General features: G+C 35.9%; 1 protein-coding gene across 18 annotated transcripts in view; it reads left to right on the top strand.

Annotated features, from left to right (window-relative positions):
- The window catches only part of Pofut3 (protein O-fucosyltransferase 3), a 431,777-nt gene that overhangs the window by 239,152 nt on the left and 178,749 nt on the right, over positions 1–13,876 (top strand). The gene's annotated exons all lie outside the window — the stretch shown is intronic.

Genomic DNA, 13,876 nt, shown 5'->3' with positions numbered 1-13,876 from the left:
TCATTCCTCCTCCTTGCCTCTCCCTTTATTCCCTTGGACTACATCCCTATTGGATGAGATCTATTCCCATTGTCCCTTTGTATCCATCCTTTTTTATTTTCTTTGTGTTTTGCCTCACTCAAATGAAAGATACCATATGGTATTTAAGGTTGTGTGTCCGATTTATTTCATTCAACATATTTTCCAGGTGCATTTATTTTCCTACAAATGTCTCAAATTTGTCACTCTTTATAGCTGAATAGTATTCCATTATATATAAATACCACATTTTGCTTATCCAATCATCTATTGAGGGGCATACAGGCCACTTCCAGGAATGATTCTGTACTTTGAATACCCTCAAAGTACAGACATTCCTCTATAACAACAAGTTCCATTCTAATTTGTTAAATGAATTACTCACTAAATGAGAAATTGAATATAGCATGTACATTACAACATTCAGAACAAAGAAATGGTCAAAGGGAACTCCAACTTGATGACTTTACTTTTATTTCCATAACTTTTACATGTAGTACTGTAATGTGTAACAGAACATAAAACAGTACTCTACTGTACAATACAATCAGCAAAAATTACAGTACTGTACTGTAGAAGAAGGCACCATAGGGGCATAAGTCCAAATGTGAGTTGTAAATCTGAACAGTCTTTAAACAGATAGGTTGTTAAAGGAGGAATATCTGTACCTGTATTAGAAACTTCATCCCCAGTACAGCAGTATTGGGAGATGTGACCTACTAACAAGGGATTAGGTAACGAGGGGTTTGCCTTCAAGAGTGGATTAACTTTCTTATCCCAGGGACAAGTTAGGAACAGGGGGGCTGGTTACAGAAGTGAGTTTGGCCCTCTCTTGCTTGCTTGTGCTTATTCCCATGCTCTTGTGCCTTTCTGCATCTGCTATAGGGTGGCTCAGAAAAAGCCTCTACTGGTGCCATGCTCTCTGACATCCCAGCCTCCAGAAATATGAGCCAAATACATCTCCTTTTCTTTTGGTACTGGGGATTGAACTCAGGACCTTGTGCTTGTGAGGCAGGTGGCAGAACCACTGAGCTAAATCCCTGGCCCTACATCTGTTCTTTATAGATCATCTAGTCTCAGGCATTCAGTTATAATAGCTGAAAAAGTGTTGAGAGAAACTAGAAGAAGACAATAGGTGATAGTATAGATAACTCTTTCAAGAAAGTTGCTGCCAAGGAGAACAAAAATTTTTGATGTAAGTTGGTAAGGAAAAGTAGAATCAAGAGATCTGCTTTTGTACGTTAAGAGAAGGTCTTACCTATGAGTCTTCTGATTGGAATGAATCAGTAGCCAGTGAAAAGTGGATGATGTAGGAGAGGGGAAAAAAGTAAGGAATGAAGACATGGAGCTGATAGAGAGGATAGGATCAGACAACCATTTGCAGGGTGTGGTTTTACATATAAACCTGAAAAGTTGATCCATCAATGGATAGCAAGGTGGGAGATGTGGTGTGAAAGGTCATTTTTCTGAATGAACTGCAAATGTCATCAGTTGAGAGTAAGGATAGTGGAGGAGTTAAATATTTTTGTAGATAAGTGAAAGTTTCAAACAATCTTTCAGGAAAATGGAAGAGTGAATGGATTGTAGATAGTGGTAGAAATCTACAGGAAGTAAAACCAGAGCCCAATAGGACAAGTTAGCCCCCTACCCCTGTTTTAATGGGATAAAAGTCATCAGGTACTTCTTTGAAACATGTCAAATTCTGGCCAGATAGAGCATTTGACAAAAGAGAAGGAATGAGATAGCCTTTCAAAAACTGAGCCAGAACTGGGCCTCAATAGTTAAATGAGGAGTTGAGATGATTTATCTCCTAATGCTTAATTAGGAGAGAGAGGGAGTGAAGTGGGGAGGGGAACAAGGCCACAGTAGGATTTGGAGTCCCGGAAAGACCTCATTCTGTAGAATTTAGCACCCTGGCTGTGGGTGGGTGGATTATAGAAATGGGTGAGCAGTGCTCTCTGTGATCATAGTGTGAAATGGAAAAGCTCGCCAAATGTTCCACCTGTGGGGATGTTATATTAAACTGGATTTCCAAGTTTGGACCCTCTATGGCCTCTAGATCAGAGAGGAAAAAGAAAAAGAGAGAGCCAGGGAGAAAATGTTGATGACAGCGTGATGAGGATAGGGTGTATGTTCACTGTCTACCTCTCTCAGCCGTTAGCTTGATAAGCCAGAACTTCTCCATCGTGGCTGGACGCCTTGCTTTGAATATAAGACATAAAGTAGCATCAGGAGACTGGGCATTATGAGAAAATACCAATTTAATCTTTGTAGAGAAAATGAGAGTGAATCTCAAGTCCCATTTACTTTTGAGATTTAGTAAAATCATACTAATAGGCTGATGTAATAAACATCCTTTAGCATATTTTTGGGACTGTGTGTATAGTTACATATCACATGCCTCCATGGTCTACAATTTTTTTTTTTTTGGTACCGGGGATCAAACTCAGGACTTTGTGCTTACGAGGCAGGTGGCGGAACCACTGAGCTAAATCCCCAGCCCTGGTCTACAATTTTTTAAACCCTTTTGCTAACAAAATGAATATGGATACTGTGGGCAATAACTTCATCTGCTTCTTTACCACTTTCTCTATAAATTTGTAGTTAGACCAAGATCTAGAAATACAGCCTTCTGGGCTCTAAGCCTCTTCTCCTAGGCCTAATAGCCTGGCTTTTAAACTGAGGAAGGGCCAGTTGTATACCTTGCTTTGTACTAGGAAAGCACTTTTATCTAGGAAAACACCTGTTTCTTCTTTCTTCCAAAGCAAAAGTGTAAGAAAACTTTGATAGTGCTGGTACTTCATCTCTGTTCCTATCTGTTTTAAATCAAAAGTGTGGATGCCCTCATCAGTCAACAGCATGTAGCATCTACAACTTGGGAATGAGTTTAGTGACCTCAGGTTTGAACTGCTCATCATACTGTTCCTTTCAAAGGTTCAGTGAAACAAGGCCCAAGCCAGGACATTCTATTCCTTAAGCATTCATAATATTTTTGGAATTTATCATGAACTCAGAAGTATAGTGAAACCTTGGATTGTAAGTAGACTTGTTCTGTGAATAATATGCAAGACAAGGAAACATTTCTAATACATTTTAACTTGATAAAGGAGCAATATCTTGCAATACTACATGATACCAAATGTCACATGTGTCACATGATCAAAACTGAGTCAATGGTTCTTCTCTTTCTTTCTCACTGGGATTGTGGGTGATCATCTCCCAACAGCAAGAGATTGTGGAAGAGATATCATCTGTACAGGAGGAGGAGAAAAGGGTGGGAGGATTCCATCACTTCAAATGAGATTAGGGAGATGTGTAGAATGTGAGAAACAGTGCAAAATTTTGTAGAAAAGCACGCCTGAATAAGGCTGTGGCAGTGTGAGTGATGAAACCGTTAAGCAAAAATGCAATGTCACATTTCCATGAAATCCTCAGAAAAGGCAAAAGTAAGTGTCATTGGATAGGTTCGTTGTTGAAGCTTCATGAAAAGAAAAAGATTTTACTGAGCCAATAGATAGTAGTGATTCTGTTAGTGATAGTGAAAGCCATCCTAGTCAATAAAACTTCTCTCTCATCTCCCTCATACTAGCTGTGAAGGTTTTCAAAGATAAATGTAGGTTAATTTATTTGCCCTTTCAATTTTGTATTTTTTATTATTTTGTATGATATTACAGTATGTATTATAATTGTTTTTATATTTAATATTTTGGAGTTAGCATTAGTTCTCATGGGGAAATTGACTTTGATATACAAGTGCTTTGGATTGCAAGCATGTTTCCAGAACAGATTATGCTCACAAAGCAAGGTTTTAGTGCAGATGAAAAAAATCCCAGTTTCCTGATTATCCTTTTACCAAGAACGTGCCTTTCAATTCAGCTAGTATTTGTTAGTAGCAAATTGGGGCTGAGTGTCATTCAAAATAGTAACAACACCAGTTTGATCTGGCTATTAGATAAGGGTTGGTGAGAGGATCATTCATTCAATGGATTTAGATCTCCCTTAGTTTAAGGAATCATCTTCCAGGACTGGAAAGAGATTGACATTTGTACATTGATTATGATTATCTTTTACCCATAAATGGAATAGATGATCATCATTTAGTAAGAAAAAACCCACAAATGTTTAAAAATTACTTACTCAGTGACTAAAATTCCTACCATTAAGAAAGAAAAATCCACGTTTCTGCTACTATATTAATTTCCCATGAATCCTTTTCATTTTCAGGGGGGAGCTGGCAATTATTTTCCCATTCTGTAATTGTGTCTTCACAATCCTTAATCCTATTTGTTGATTCTTGATGTTATTCCATGGGCAACTGGGGTTCTGCTCAGAAAATCCTTGCCCATGTCTTCAAGAGTTTTAACCTATTTTATCTTCCAACAGATGAAATATTTCTTTTTAATATTTAGATCTTTGATCCATTTTGATTTTAGTTTAGTGCATTGTGAGAGACAAGAGTCTAGACTCAATCTTCTGCATGTGTGTTGCTAGTTTTCTCAGCACCATTTGTTAAAGAAGCAATCTTTTTTTCAGGGTATTTTGTCAAAGACCAAATAGTTGAATTTGTTTAGGGTTGTTTTTGCATCCTCTGTTCTGTTCCATTGATCCATATATCTATTTTTTCTTTTATTCATTAAGTTTATTGGTACATTTTTCTGGTATACAACATGATGACATTCATCATTGAGAATTTGTACCTTTACATGATAAATGTTGGCTATTATTTTTTCCCTATTCCCTTGCCCTCCCTTCCACCCCTCCACCTCTCCACCCCTCACTATTTACAAGGCCTGGTTTGCATTTTTTCCTTTTCTCATATGTATTCCTTTCCCTTCCCCTATCCCTCCCATTTCCCCTTCCCCTTTGGGCCTTATCTTCCTATTTCACATTATCTATTCTACATTTTGATCCTTATTTACACTTTCAGTTTCTCACACCAGAGAAACTATTCAGTATTTACACGTGTGTCCTATTTCACTTAAGAGTATGGCTTCAATGTGCATATATTTAGCTATAAATGTCTCTAGTTTCTCATTCTTTATGGCTGAATAGTACTCCATTTTATAAAAAAACCCCACATCTCTTTTATCCAGTCACCAGTTGATGGGCAATTGGGCTGTTTCCAACTTTTAGCTATTACAAACTGTGCCGCTCTGAACATGGGCACACATATATTGCTGAGGTATGATTCTTTTAATTCTTTTGGGAAGATACCCAGCAGTGGAATAGATGGGTCAAATGAGACCTCTAATCCTAGTTCTTTGAGGTATCTCCATACTGATTTCCATAGCGGTTGCACCAGTCTACACTCCCACCAACAATGGAGAAGGGTTCTGTTTTCCCCACAAAACCGCGAGCATTTTATTTGTTGATTTCTTGATAGCAGCCATTATTTCTGGAGTGAGGTGAAATCTCAGCCTTGTTTTGATTTGCATCTCTCAAATGACCAGTGATGTCGAACATTTTTTTCATATATTTATTTTCTGTTTCTATTTCTTTGCTTGAGAAATGTCTGTTCATTTTAGATGTCCAGTTTTGGATTGGATCTTTAAATTTGGGAGGTCTGATTTTTTAAAGTTCTTTGTACATTCTAGATAGTAGACCTTTGAGGAATAGCTGGTAAAATTTTTTCTCACATTGTGGGTTGTTTCTTCACACTGTTCATGATTTTTCTTGCTGTGCAGAAGTTTTTTTAATAAGATGAGATCCCAGATGTTGATTCTTTGTGCAAGTTCATGGGCAACTGAGGTTTTGTTCATGAAATCTTTTCCTATGCCAATGTCTTCAAGAATTCTACCTAACCTCTCTTCCAGCCAGTTTAGTATTTCTGTTTTAATATTTAGATCTTTGAGGTCCAGGGATTTAGCTCAGTGGTTCTGGCGCTGGCCTCACAAGCGCAAGGTCTCAAGTTCAATCCTTGGTACCCAAAACAAAACAAAACAAAATATTTAGTTCTTTGATCCATTTCAACTTTAGTTTAGTGCATGGTGAGAGATATAGGTCTAGTTTTAATCTTTGGCAAATTGAAACCCAATTTTCCCAACACCATTTATTAAATAGGCTACCTTTCCCACACCAAGGGTGTTTGGCTCCTTTGTCAAAGATGAGGTGGCTGAGTATGTCTGGAGTTGCTTCTGAATCTTCTAATCTGTTCCACTCATCCTTGGGTCTGCTTTTTTGACATTGCCATGCTCTTTTTATCACAGTAGCTTTGTAGTATAGTTTCAAGTTGGAGGTTGTGATACCCCCTACCTTATCTTTGTTGCTTAGAATTGCTTTTGCTATTTTAGGTCTCTTCTTGTTTCAGGTATTTTGATTGGGATTGCACTAAATTTATGTATCAGTTTTGAAAATATGACTACTTTAACAATATTAGTTCTGGCTATCCAGGAATAAGGGATATCTTTTCATTTTTGATGAAATCTTTTTCTGGTTACTATAGTTTTCATTATAGAAGTCTTTTATTGTCTTGTTAGAATGATTTCAAAGCATTTACTTTTTTTAAACATTTTTTTTTGTCCTTTTTTTTTCTGGTACTGGGAATCAATCTCAGGACCTTGCTCTTGCCAGCCAGGCACTGTGCCACTGAGCTACTTGCCTGGCCCAAAGTATTTAATTTTTTAAAGCTACTTTGAATGGTATTGTTTTCTTAATTTCTTTTTCAATGGTTCATTATTGGTGTACAGGAATGCTATTCATTTTATTGTGTTGTTTTTACATCCTGTTACCTTGCTGCATTTGTTTATTAGTTCTAGGAGTTTTCTGGTGAAGTTTTTTGGGTCATCTTTGGATCTTGTCATCTGTGAATAAGAATAGTTTAAATTCTTCCTTTCCTATATGTACATCTTCTATTTATTTCTCTTGCCTGATATCTATGGCTAAAGTTTTAAGTACTATATTGAACAGGAGTGGTGATAGTGGACATCCTTGTCTTGTTCCTGATTTTAGAGGAAAAGCTTTCAGTCTTCCTCATTTAATATTATATTGGCAGTCAAAAATGCCTTTATATACTTATTTTCTTCAGGTTTAAAAAATTATGAATGGATGTTGGATTTTGTCAAAGGCTTTTTATTTTCTTTTTTCCCATTAAGTTTATTGGTACATTTTGGGTATACAATACAGTTACATTCATCATTGGGATCTTGTACCTTTATGTGACATATCTTGGTTCTTATTTTTTCCCCATTCCCCTGCCCTCCCTTCAATCCTTCCACCCTTCCCTATTTACAAAGACTTTTTTTCCTTTTCTCATATTTTCCCCTTCCTGATTTTCCCCTACCCCTCCTACTTCCCCTACTCCTTTAGACCTTTTCTTCCTATTACACAATATCAATTATACATTTTGATCTTTATTTACACTTTTAGATTTTCACACCAGAGAAACTATTAGGTATTTACACATGTGTGTCCTATCTATTTCATTTAAGAGTATGGCATCAATGTGCATCCACTTAGCTATAAATGTCTTTAGTTTCTCATTCTTTATGGCTGAGTAGTACTCCATTTTATAAAACAAACCACATCTACTTTATCCAGTCTCCAGTTGATGGGCAATTGGGCTGTTTTCAAGTTTTTGCTATTACAATCTATGCCGCTATAAACATGGGTGTCTATATATCACTGTGATATGGTACCTTTAATTCTTTTGGGAAGATACTCAGCAGAGGAATAGCTGGGTTAAATAGGATTTCTAATCCTAGTTTTTTGAGGTATCTCCACATTGATTTCCACAGTGGTTGCACCAGTCTGCACTCCCACCAACAATGAAGAAGGGTTCCTTTCTCCCCCCAACCCACTAGCATTTGTTATTGGTTGATTTCATGATAGCAGCCATTCATTATGATGTGAGGTGGAATCTAATCTCAATGTTGTTTTCATCTGCATCTCATGATTGACTAGTGATATTGAGCATTTTTTCATATGTTTACTTGCTCCTTTTACTTCTTTGTCTGAGAAATGTCTGTTCATTTCAGATGCCCATTTTTGAATTGGCTCTTTAAATTTGGGAGGTCTGATTTTTTAAGTTCTTTATATATTCTAGATAGTAGACCTTTGTATGAGGAACAGCTGGTAAACTCTTTTCCCACATTGTAGATTGTCTTTTAGCTCTGCTGGTAGTTTCTTTTGCAGTGCAGAACATTTTTTAAAAGATGACATCCCAGTTTTTGATTCTTTGTGCTAGTTCCCATGCTACTGAGGATTTGTTCATAAAGTCTTTTCCTATGCCAATGTCTTCAAGAGTTCTACCTAACTTATCTTCCAGCAAGTTTACTGTTTCTGTTTTAATATTTAGATCTCTAATCTACTTGGATTTTAGTTTAGTGCATGGTGAAAGATAGGAGTCTAGTTTTAATCTTTGGCAAGTTGAAATCCAGGTTTTCCAACAACATATATTAAAGAGGCTATTTTTCCTCCAGTTAGATGAGGCAGCTGAGTATGTCCACAGTTGTTTCTACATCTTCTAATCTATTCTACTGATCCTTGGGTCTGTTTCCTTGCCAGCACCATGCTGTTTTTATCACAGTGGCTTTGTAGTATAGTTTCAAGCTGGGAATTGTGATACCCGCAGCCATGTCTCTGTTGCCTAGAATTGCTTTTGCTATTCTAGGTCTCTTCTGGTTCCAATGAATTTTTGGAGCATTTTCTCTAGTTCTGTGAAATATGCTGTTGGGATTTCAATTGAGATTGCATTAAATCTGTACAGCTGTTTTGGAAGTATGGGCATTTTCACTATATTGGTTCTTCCTTCCCAGTAACAAGGGATGTCTTTCCATTTTCTTATATCCTCTTCGATCTCCTTTTTCAGAGTGTTGTAGTTCTCAAGGTAGGGGTCTTTTGCTTCCTTCATTAGATTGATTTCTAGATATTTCATTATTTGGATACTATTCTGAAAGGGATTGTTTCCCTAATTTCTCTCTCATTAGTCTGTTATTTGTGTACAAGAAGGCTATTGATTTTTGAGTATCCATCTACTCTACTGAATCTGTCAATTAAGTCTAGAAGTCTTTTGGCAGAGTTTTTTGTGTCTTCTATGTAAAGTATCATATTGTCAGCAAATAATGACAGTTTAACTTCTTCCTTTACTATCTTTATTCCTTTTATTTCTTTTTCTTGTCTAATTGCTGTGGCTAATGTTTCCAAAATTATATTGAACAGGAATGGTGATAGTGGACATCCTTGTCTTGTTTTGTGATTTTAGCGTGAAGGCTTTCAGTTTTTGACCATTTAGTATGATGTTGGCTGTTGGTTTTTCATAGAGAGCCTTTATCAAGTTAAGATAAAGACCATCTGTTCAAATTTTCTGCAGGGTTTTAATCATGAATGCGTATTGAATTTTGTTGAATGCTTTTTCTGCATCTATTGAGACGATCATATGCTTTTTTGACCTTGACTCTGTTAATATAGTGTATTACATTTATTGAATTATGTATGTTGAACCATCCTTGCATCCTTGGGATAAATCCAACTTGGTCAGGGTGTATGATCTTCTTGATGACCCTCTGTATTCTGTTTTCCAGTATCTTATTGAGGATTTTTGCATCTATGTTCATTAGGGCGATTGGCCTGTAATTCTCTTTTTTTGGTTGGGTCTTTCCCTGGTTTTGGAATCAATGTAATACTTGCTTCAGGGAATGAATTCGGCAGTATTGCTTCCCTTTCAATTTCATTGAAAAGTTTATAGAGTAGTCACAACAGTTCTTCTCTAAATGTTTTGTAGAATGCAGCAATGTAGCCATCAGGACCTGGGCTTTTCTTTATTGGTAAATTTTTAATCATGTTTTCAATTTCACTGATTGTAATTGGAGAAAATTTATATTTTCTTCATTCAACTTTGGTAATTCATATATATATTTAGGAGTCTGTCCATTTCTTCTGTGTTTTCCATTGTATTAGAGTACAGGTTCTCAAAGAAGGTACTGATGATCCTTTGGATTTCTGCTGGGTTTGTTGACTTCACCTTTTCCATTCATAATTGCATGGATTTGAGCCTTTTGCTTTCTTTTTTTGATAAGGTTGGGTAGGGATTTATCAATTTTATTTATTGTTTCAAAAAACCAACTCTTTGAATCATTGATTTTTTGGTATTATTCTCTTAGTCTCCATTGCATTGATTTCTGCTCTGATCCTTATAATTTCCTCCCTTGTATGAGCTTTGGGTGTGTCTTGCTCTTCTTTTCTAGGAGCTTAAGATTCTCCATTAGGTTATTTGAGCTCACTCTGTTTTTGTAGTGTGGGCATTTACTATTATGAATTTCCCTTATAGAACTGCTTTCATTGTGTTCCAGAAATTCCTGTATGTTGCACTGGCATTATCATTAAATTGTAAAACTGTCTAATTTCTTCTTTAATTTCCTCTGTGACCCATTGGTTGTTCAGGAGAGTGTCATTCAAATTCTATGTGTTTGTGAAGTTCTTGCAGTTTCTTATGCTGTTGATCTCCAGTTTAATAGCACTATGGTCTGATAATATACATGGGATAACTTCATTTTTTTTGCATTTACCTAAACATGTTCTATGAATTAGTATTTGCTCTATTTTGGAGAATGACCCATGTGCAGTGGAAAATAATGTATATTCTGATTTTGTACGGTGGAACACTCTGTAGACGTCTATTAAGTCCATTTGTTCAAAAGCTTGGTTCAGTTCTAGTATTTTATTGTTGATTTCTTGTCTAGATGATTGGGCTATTTTTGACAGTGGGGTATTGAGGTCCCCCACTACAATTGTATTAGTGCTTATTTGCTTTTTCATGTCCCTTAATATTTGTTTTGTATAGTTGGGGGCATTAGTATTTGGTGCATATATATTTAGGATTGTCATCTCTTCCTCTTGGATTGTTCCCTTTACAAGGTTGTAGTGAACTTCTTTGTCTCTCTTAATTAATTTTGGTTTGAAATTTACTTTGTCTGCACATAAAATACCTACCCCTGCTTTTTTCCAGGTTCCTGTCACATGGAGAACTGTTTTCCATCCTTTTACTTTCAGTCTATGAGTTTCTTTTTGAACTAGGTGCATTTCTTGTTTACAGAATATTGTTGGATTTTTCTTCTTAATCCATTCTGCCAGTCTGTTTCTTTTGATTGGTGAATTGAGGCCAGTAATATTGATGATTATAACTAATATGTATTGACTAATCCTTGTCATGTTATTTTCCTGTTGTTGGCTCTTTTTTATTTTTCCCTCCTTCCCTTTAATTTCTTGCCTTGCCTGATGAACTATTTTGGATTTGTTCTGTGGCCTCATAGAGCTGGGACCTTTATTGTCTTTTTCTAGGATATTGTTTAGAATTGTTTGGAGTGCTGGTTTGGTATTCATGAAGTTTCTCAGGTGTTCTTTGTTGTTGAAATACCTTATTTACCATCAGTTTTGAAAGATAATTTTGCAGGATATGGCAATCTAGGTTGGTTGGAGGTTGTTTTCTTTTAGAGTTTGAAATACCTCACTCCAGGCTCTCCTTGACTTGAGTGTTTGCATTGAAAATGTGCTGTGATTCTGATGGGCCTTCCTTTGTATGTAATTTGTTTCTTTTTTCTAACTGCTTGTAGTATTTTGTTCTTCTGTTGGGTTTCTGGAATCTTGATTATTTCACGTCTAGGTGTAGATTTTTTTGACCATGGCTAGTTGGAGTCCTGTATGCCTCACTTGTCTGTATGTCAAATTCTTTTGCTCTGTTTAGGAAGTTTTCTATCATTAATTCTGTTTTTATGTCATTTGTATGTTCTTCTGTTTTTTTAGTGGACTCCTATCAGTCTTATATTATTCTTCTTTGTGTCATCTAGGAATTGGATTGATTTCTTATGGTCACTTACTAGTTTTAAGAGATCTCTCTTTTCATGGTGACTGACCACCATGCTGTCTTCTATATCTGATATTCTGTTTTCAGATTGGCTCAGCCTGCTGTGTATACTTTCAATAGAGTTTTTCATCCCCTGGATATCTGTTTGAATCTGTTTCCTGGCTTCCATTTCTTTCCTATGTTGGGCATCCATGGTTTCCATTTCTTTCCTATGATGGGCATTCATGGCTTCCATCATGGTCCTGAACTCATCTATTTTTTATCTGTTTCTGTTCTAGAGTCTCTAATCGTGTCTTTCCTTCTGATCACCATCTCTATAGTTATCTGGGAAATTATTTCTGTTTTGAATTTTTCTAGAGCCTCATTCATCTGTTTTGTTACTTCCTGTGCTATCAGTTTAGGGTATCCAGGTGGTTGATTATCAGACTTTTCCACCTCATTTCCCCCAGGATTGCCTTTGGTAAGCTGGGAGACTGGGTTTGTGCCTGGCTTTTTCTGTCTGTTGACATGATCATGTGATTTTTTTACTTGCTTCAGTATATATGTTGGATTACATTTATTGATTTGCAAATGTTGAACCATCCTTGTATCCTTGGGAAGAAGCCCACTTAGTCATGATATATGATCCTTTTTAATGATTTATTGTATTCTTTTTGCAAGTGTCTTGTTGTGGATCTTCACCTCTATATTAATTAAAGAAATTGGCCTGTAGTTGAGTCATTGCCTAGTTTTGGAATCAAGGTGATGCTAGCTTCCAGGAATGAGTTTTGAAGTACTCCTTCCCTTTCAATTTCATTAAACAGTTTGAGGAGTATTTGGGCTTTTCTTAGTAAGTAGTTTTGTTTTTTTTTTAAATTAATGCCTCATTGTCTGTGAGTCAGGGTTTAAAAAAATCTTATTGGTTGAGTTTTGGTAATTCATATATACCTAGAAATGAATCCATTTCTTCTAGATTTTCCAATTCATTGGAGTACAGATTTTTGAAGTATTTACTAGTAATCTTTTGGATTCAGCAGCATTGTGATTTCAACTTTTTCAATTCTGATTTCATTAATTTTGGTCTTTGGGGGTGGGGGAGTAAGACTGGGTAAGCATTTATCTATATTATCTACTCTTTCAGAGAACTAGCTCTTTGCTTCATTGATACTTTGTATTTAGTTTTTAGCTTCAATTTTATTAATTTCTGCTTTGATTTTTATAACTTCTTTCCTTATACTAGCTTTGGGTTTGGATTGTTCTTGTTCTTCTAGGACCTTGAGGTGTATCACTAGATTATTTATTTGGGTTCACTCTGTTTTTCTGATGTGGCCTTTAACAGCTATAAATTTTCCTCTTAGGAATATTTTCACTGTGTCCCATGAGTTCTGGTGTGTTGTACTGACATAACTGTCTGATTTTTTTCCTTGGTTTCTTCTGTTACTCATTGATTATTTGATAATTTATTATTTAATATCTATAGTTTTGCATAATTTCTGTGGTTTCTTTTGCCATTGATCTCTAATTTCATTGCCTTATGATCTAATAATATGCATGAGATAATTTTAGTCTTTTTGTATTTATTTTATTTATTTACTTTTGGAAGACACTTTATTTGCAAAGAAGAAAAAGCAGAAGACAGAATGCTGCCCCATGTGAGGTGAGGGCAGCACATCTGGATAGATGCACCTCTTTTTGTATTTGTTTAAGCATGTTTTATGCGCTAGTTTGTGGTCTGTTTTGGAGAAAGTTCTACATGCTGTTGAAAGGAAGATGTATTCTGTTGTTGGGCGAACACTTTGTGGATATCTACTAAATCCATTTGTTTGAAGGTATTTCAACTCTGATATTTCTTTCTCGATCTTTGGTGTAGTTGATCTATTTGTGACAGTGGGGTTTTGAAGTTCTTCACTATAATTATGTTGATGTTTACCTGATCTTTTATGTCCAATCTTTTATTGACACTGAGTGCACTAGAGTTCAGTGCATACATATTTATTTATATTCATAATTATTATGTCTCCCTGTTGAATTATTCTCTTAACCAATATGTAGTGAGCTTATTTGCCCTTTCTGATCAGTTTT

Source organism: Heterocephalus glaber, unplaced genomic scaffold (genome assembly GCF_053883595.1).
Source record: "Heterocephalus glaber isolate CG9 unplaced genomic scaffold, H.glaber_assembly_v1.0 deba00001461, whole genome shotgun sequence".
Lineage (NCBI taxonomy): Eukaryota > Metazoa > Chordata > Mammalia > Rodentia > Bathyergidae > Heterocephalus > Heterocephalus glaber.
This window is presented reverse-complemented; position numbering and strand designations above follow the sequence as displayed.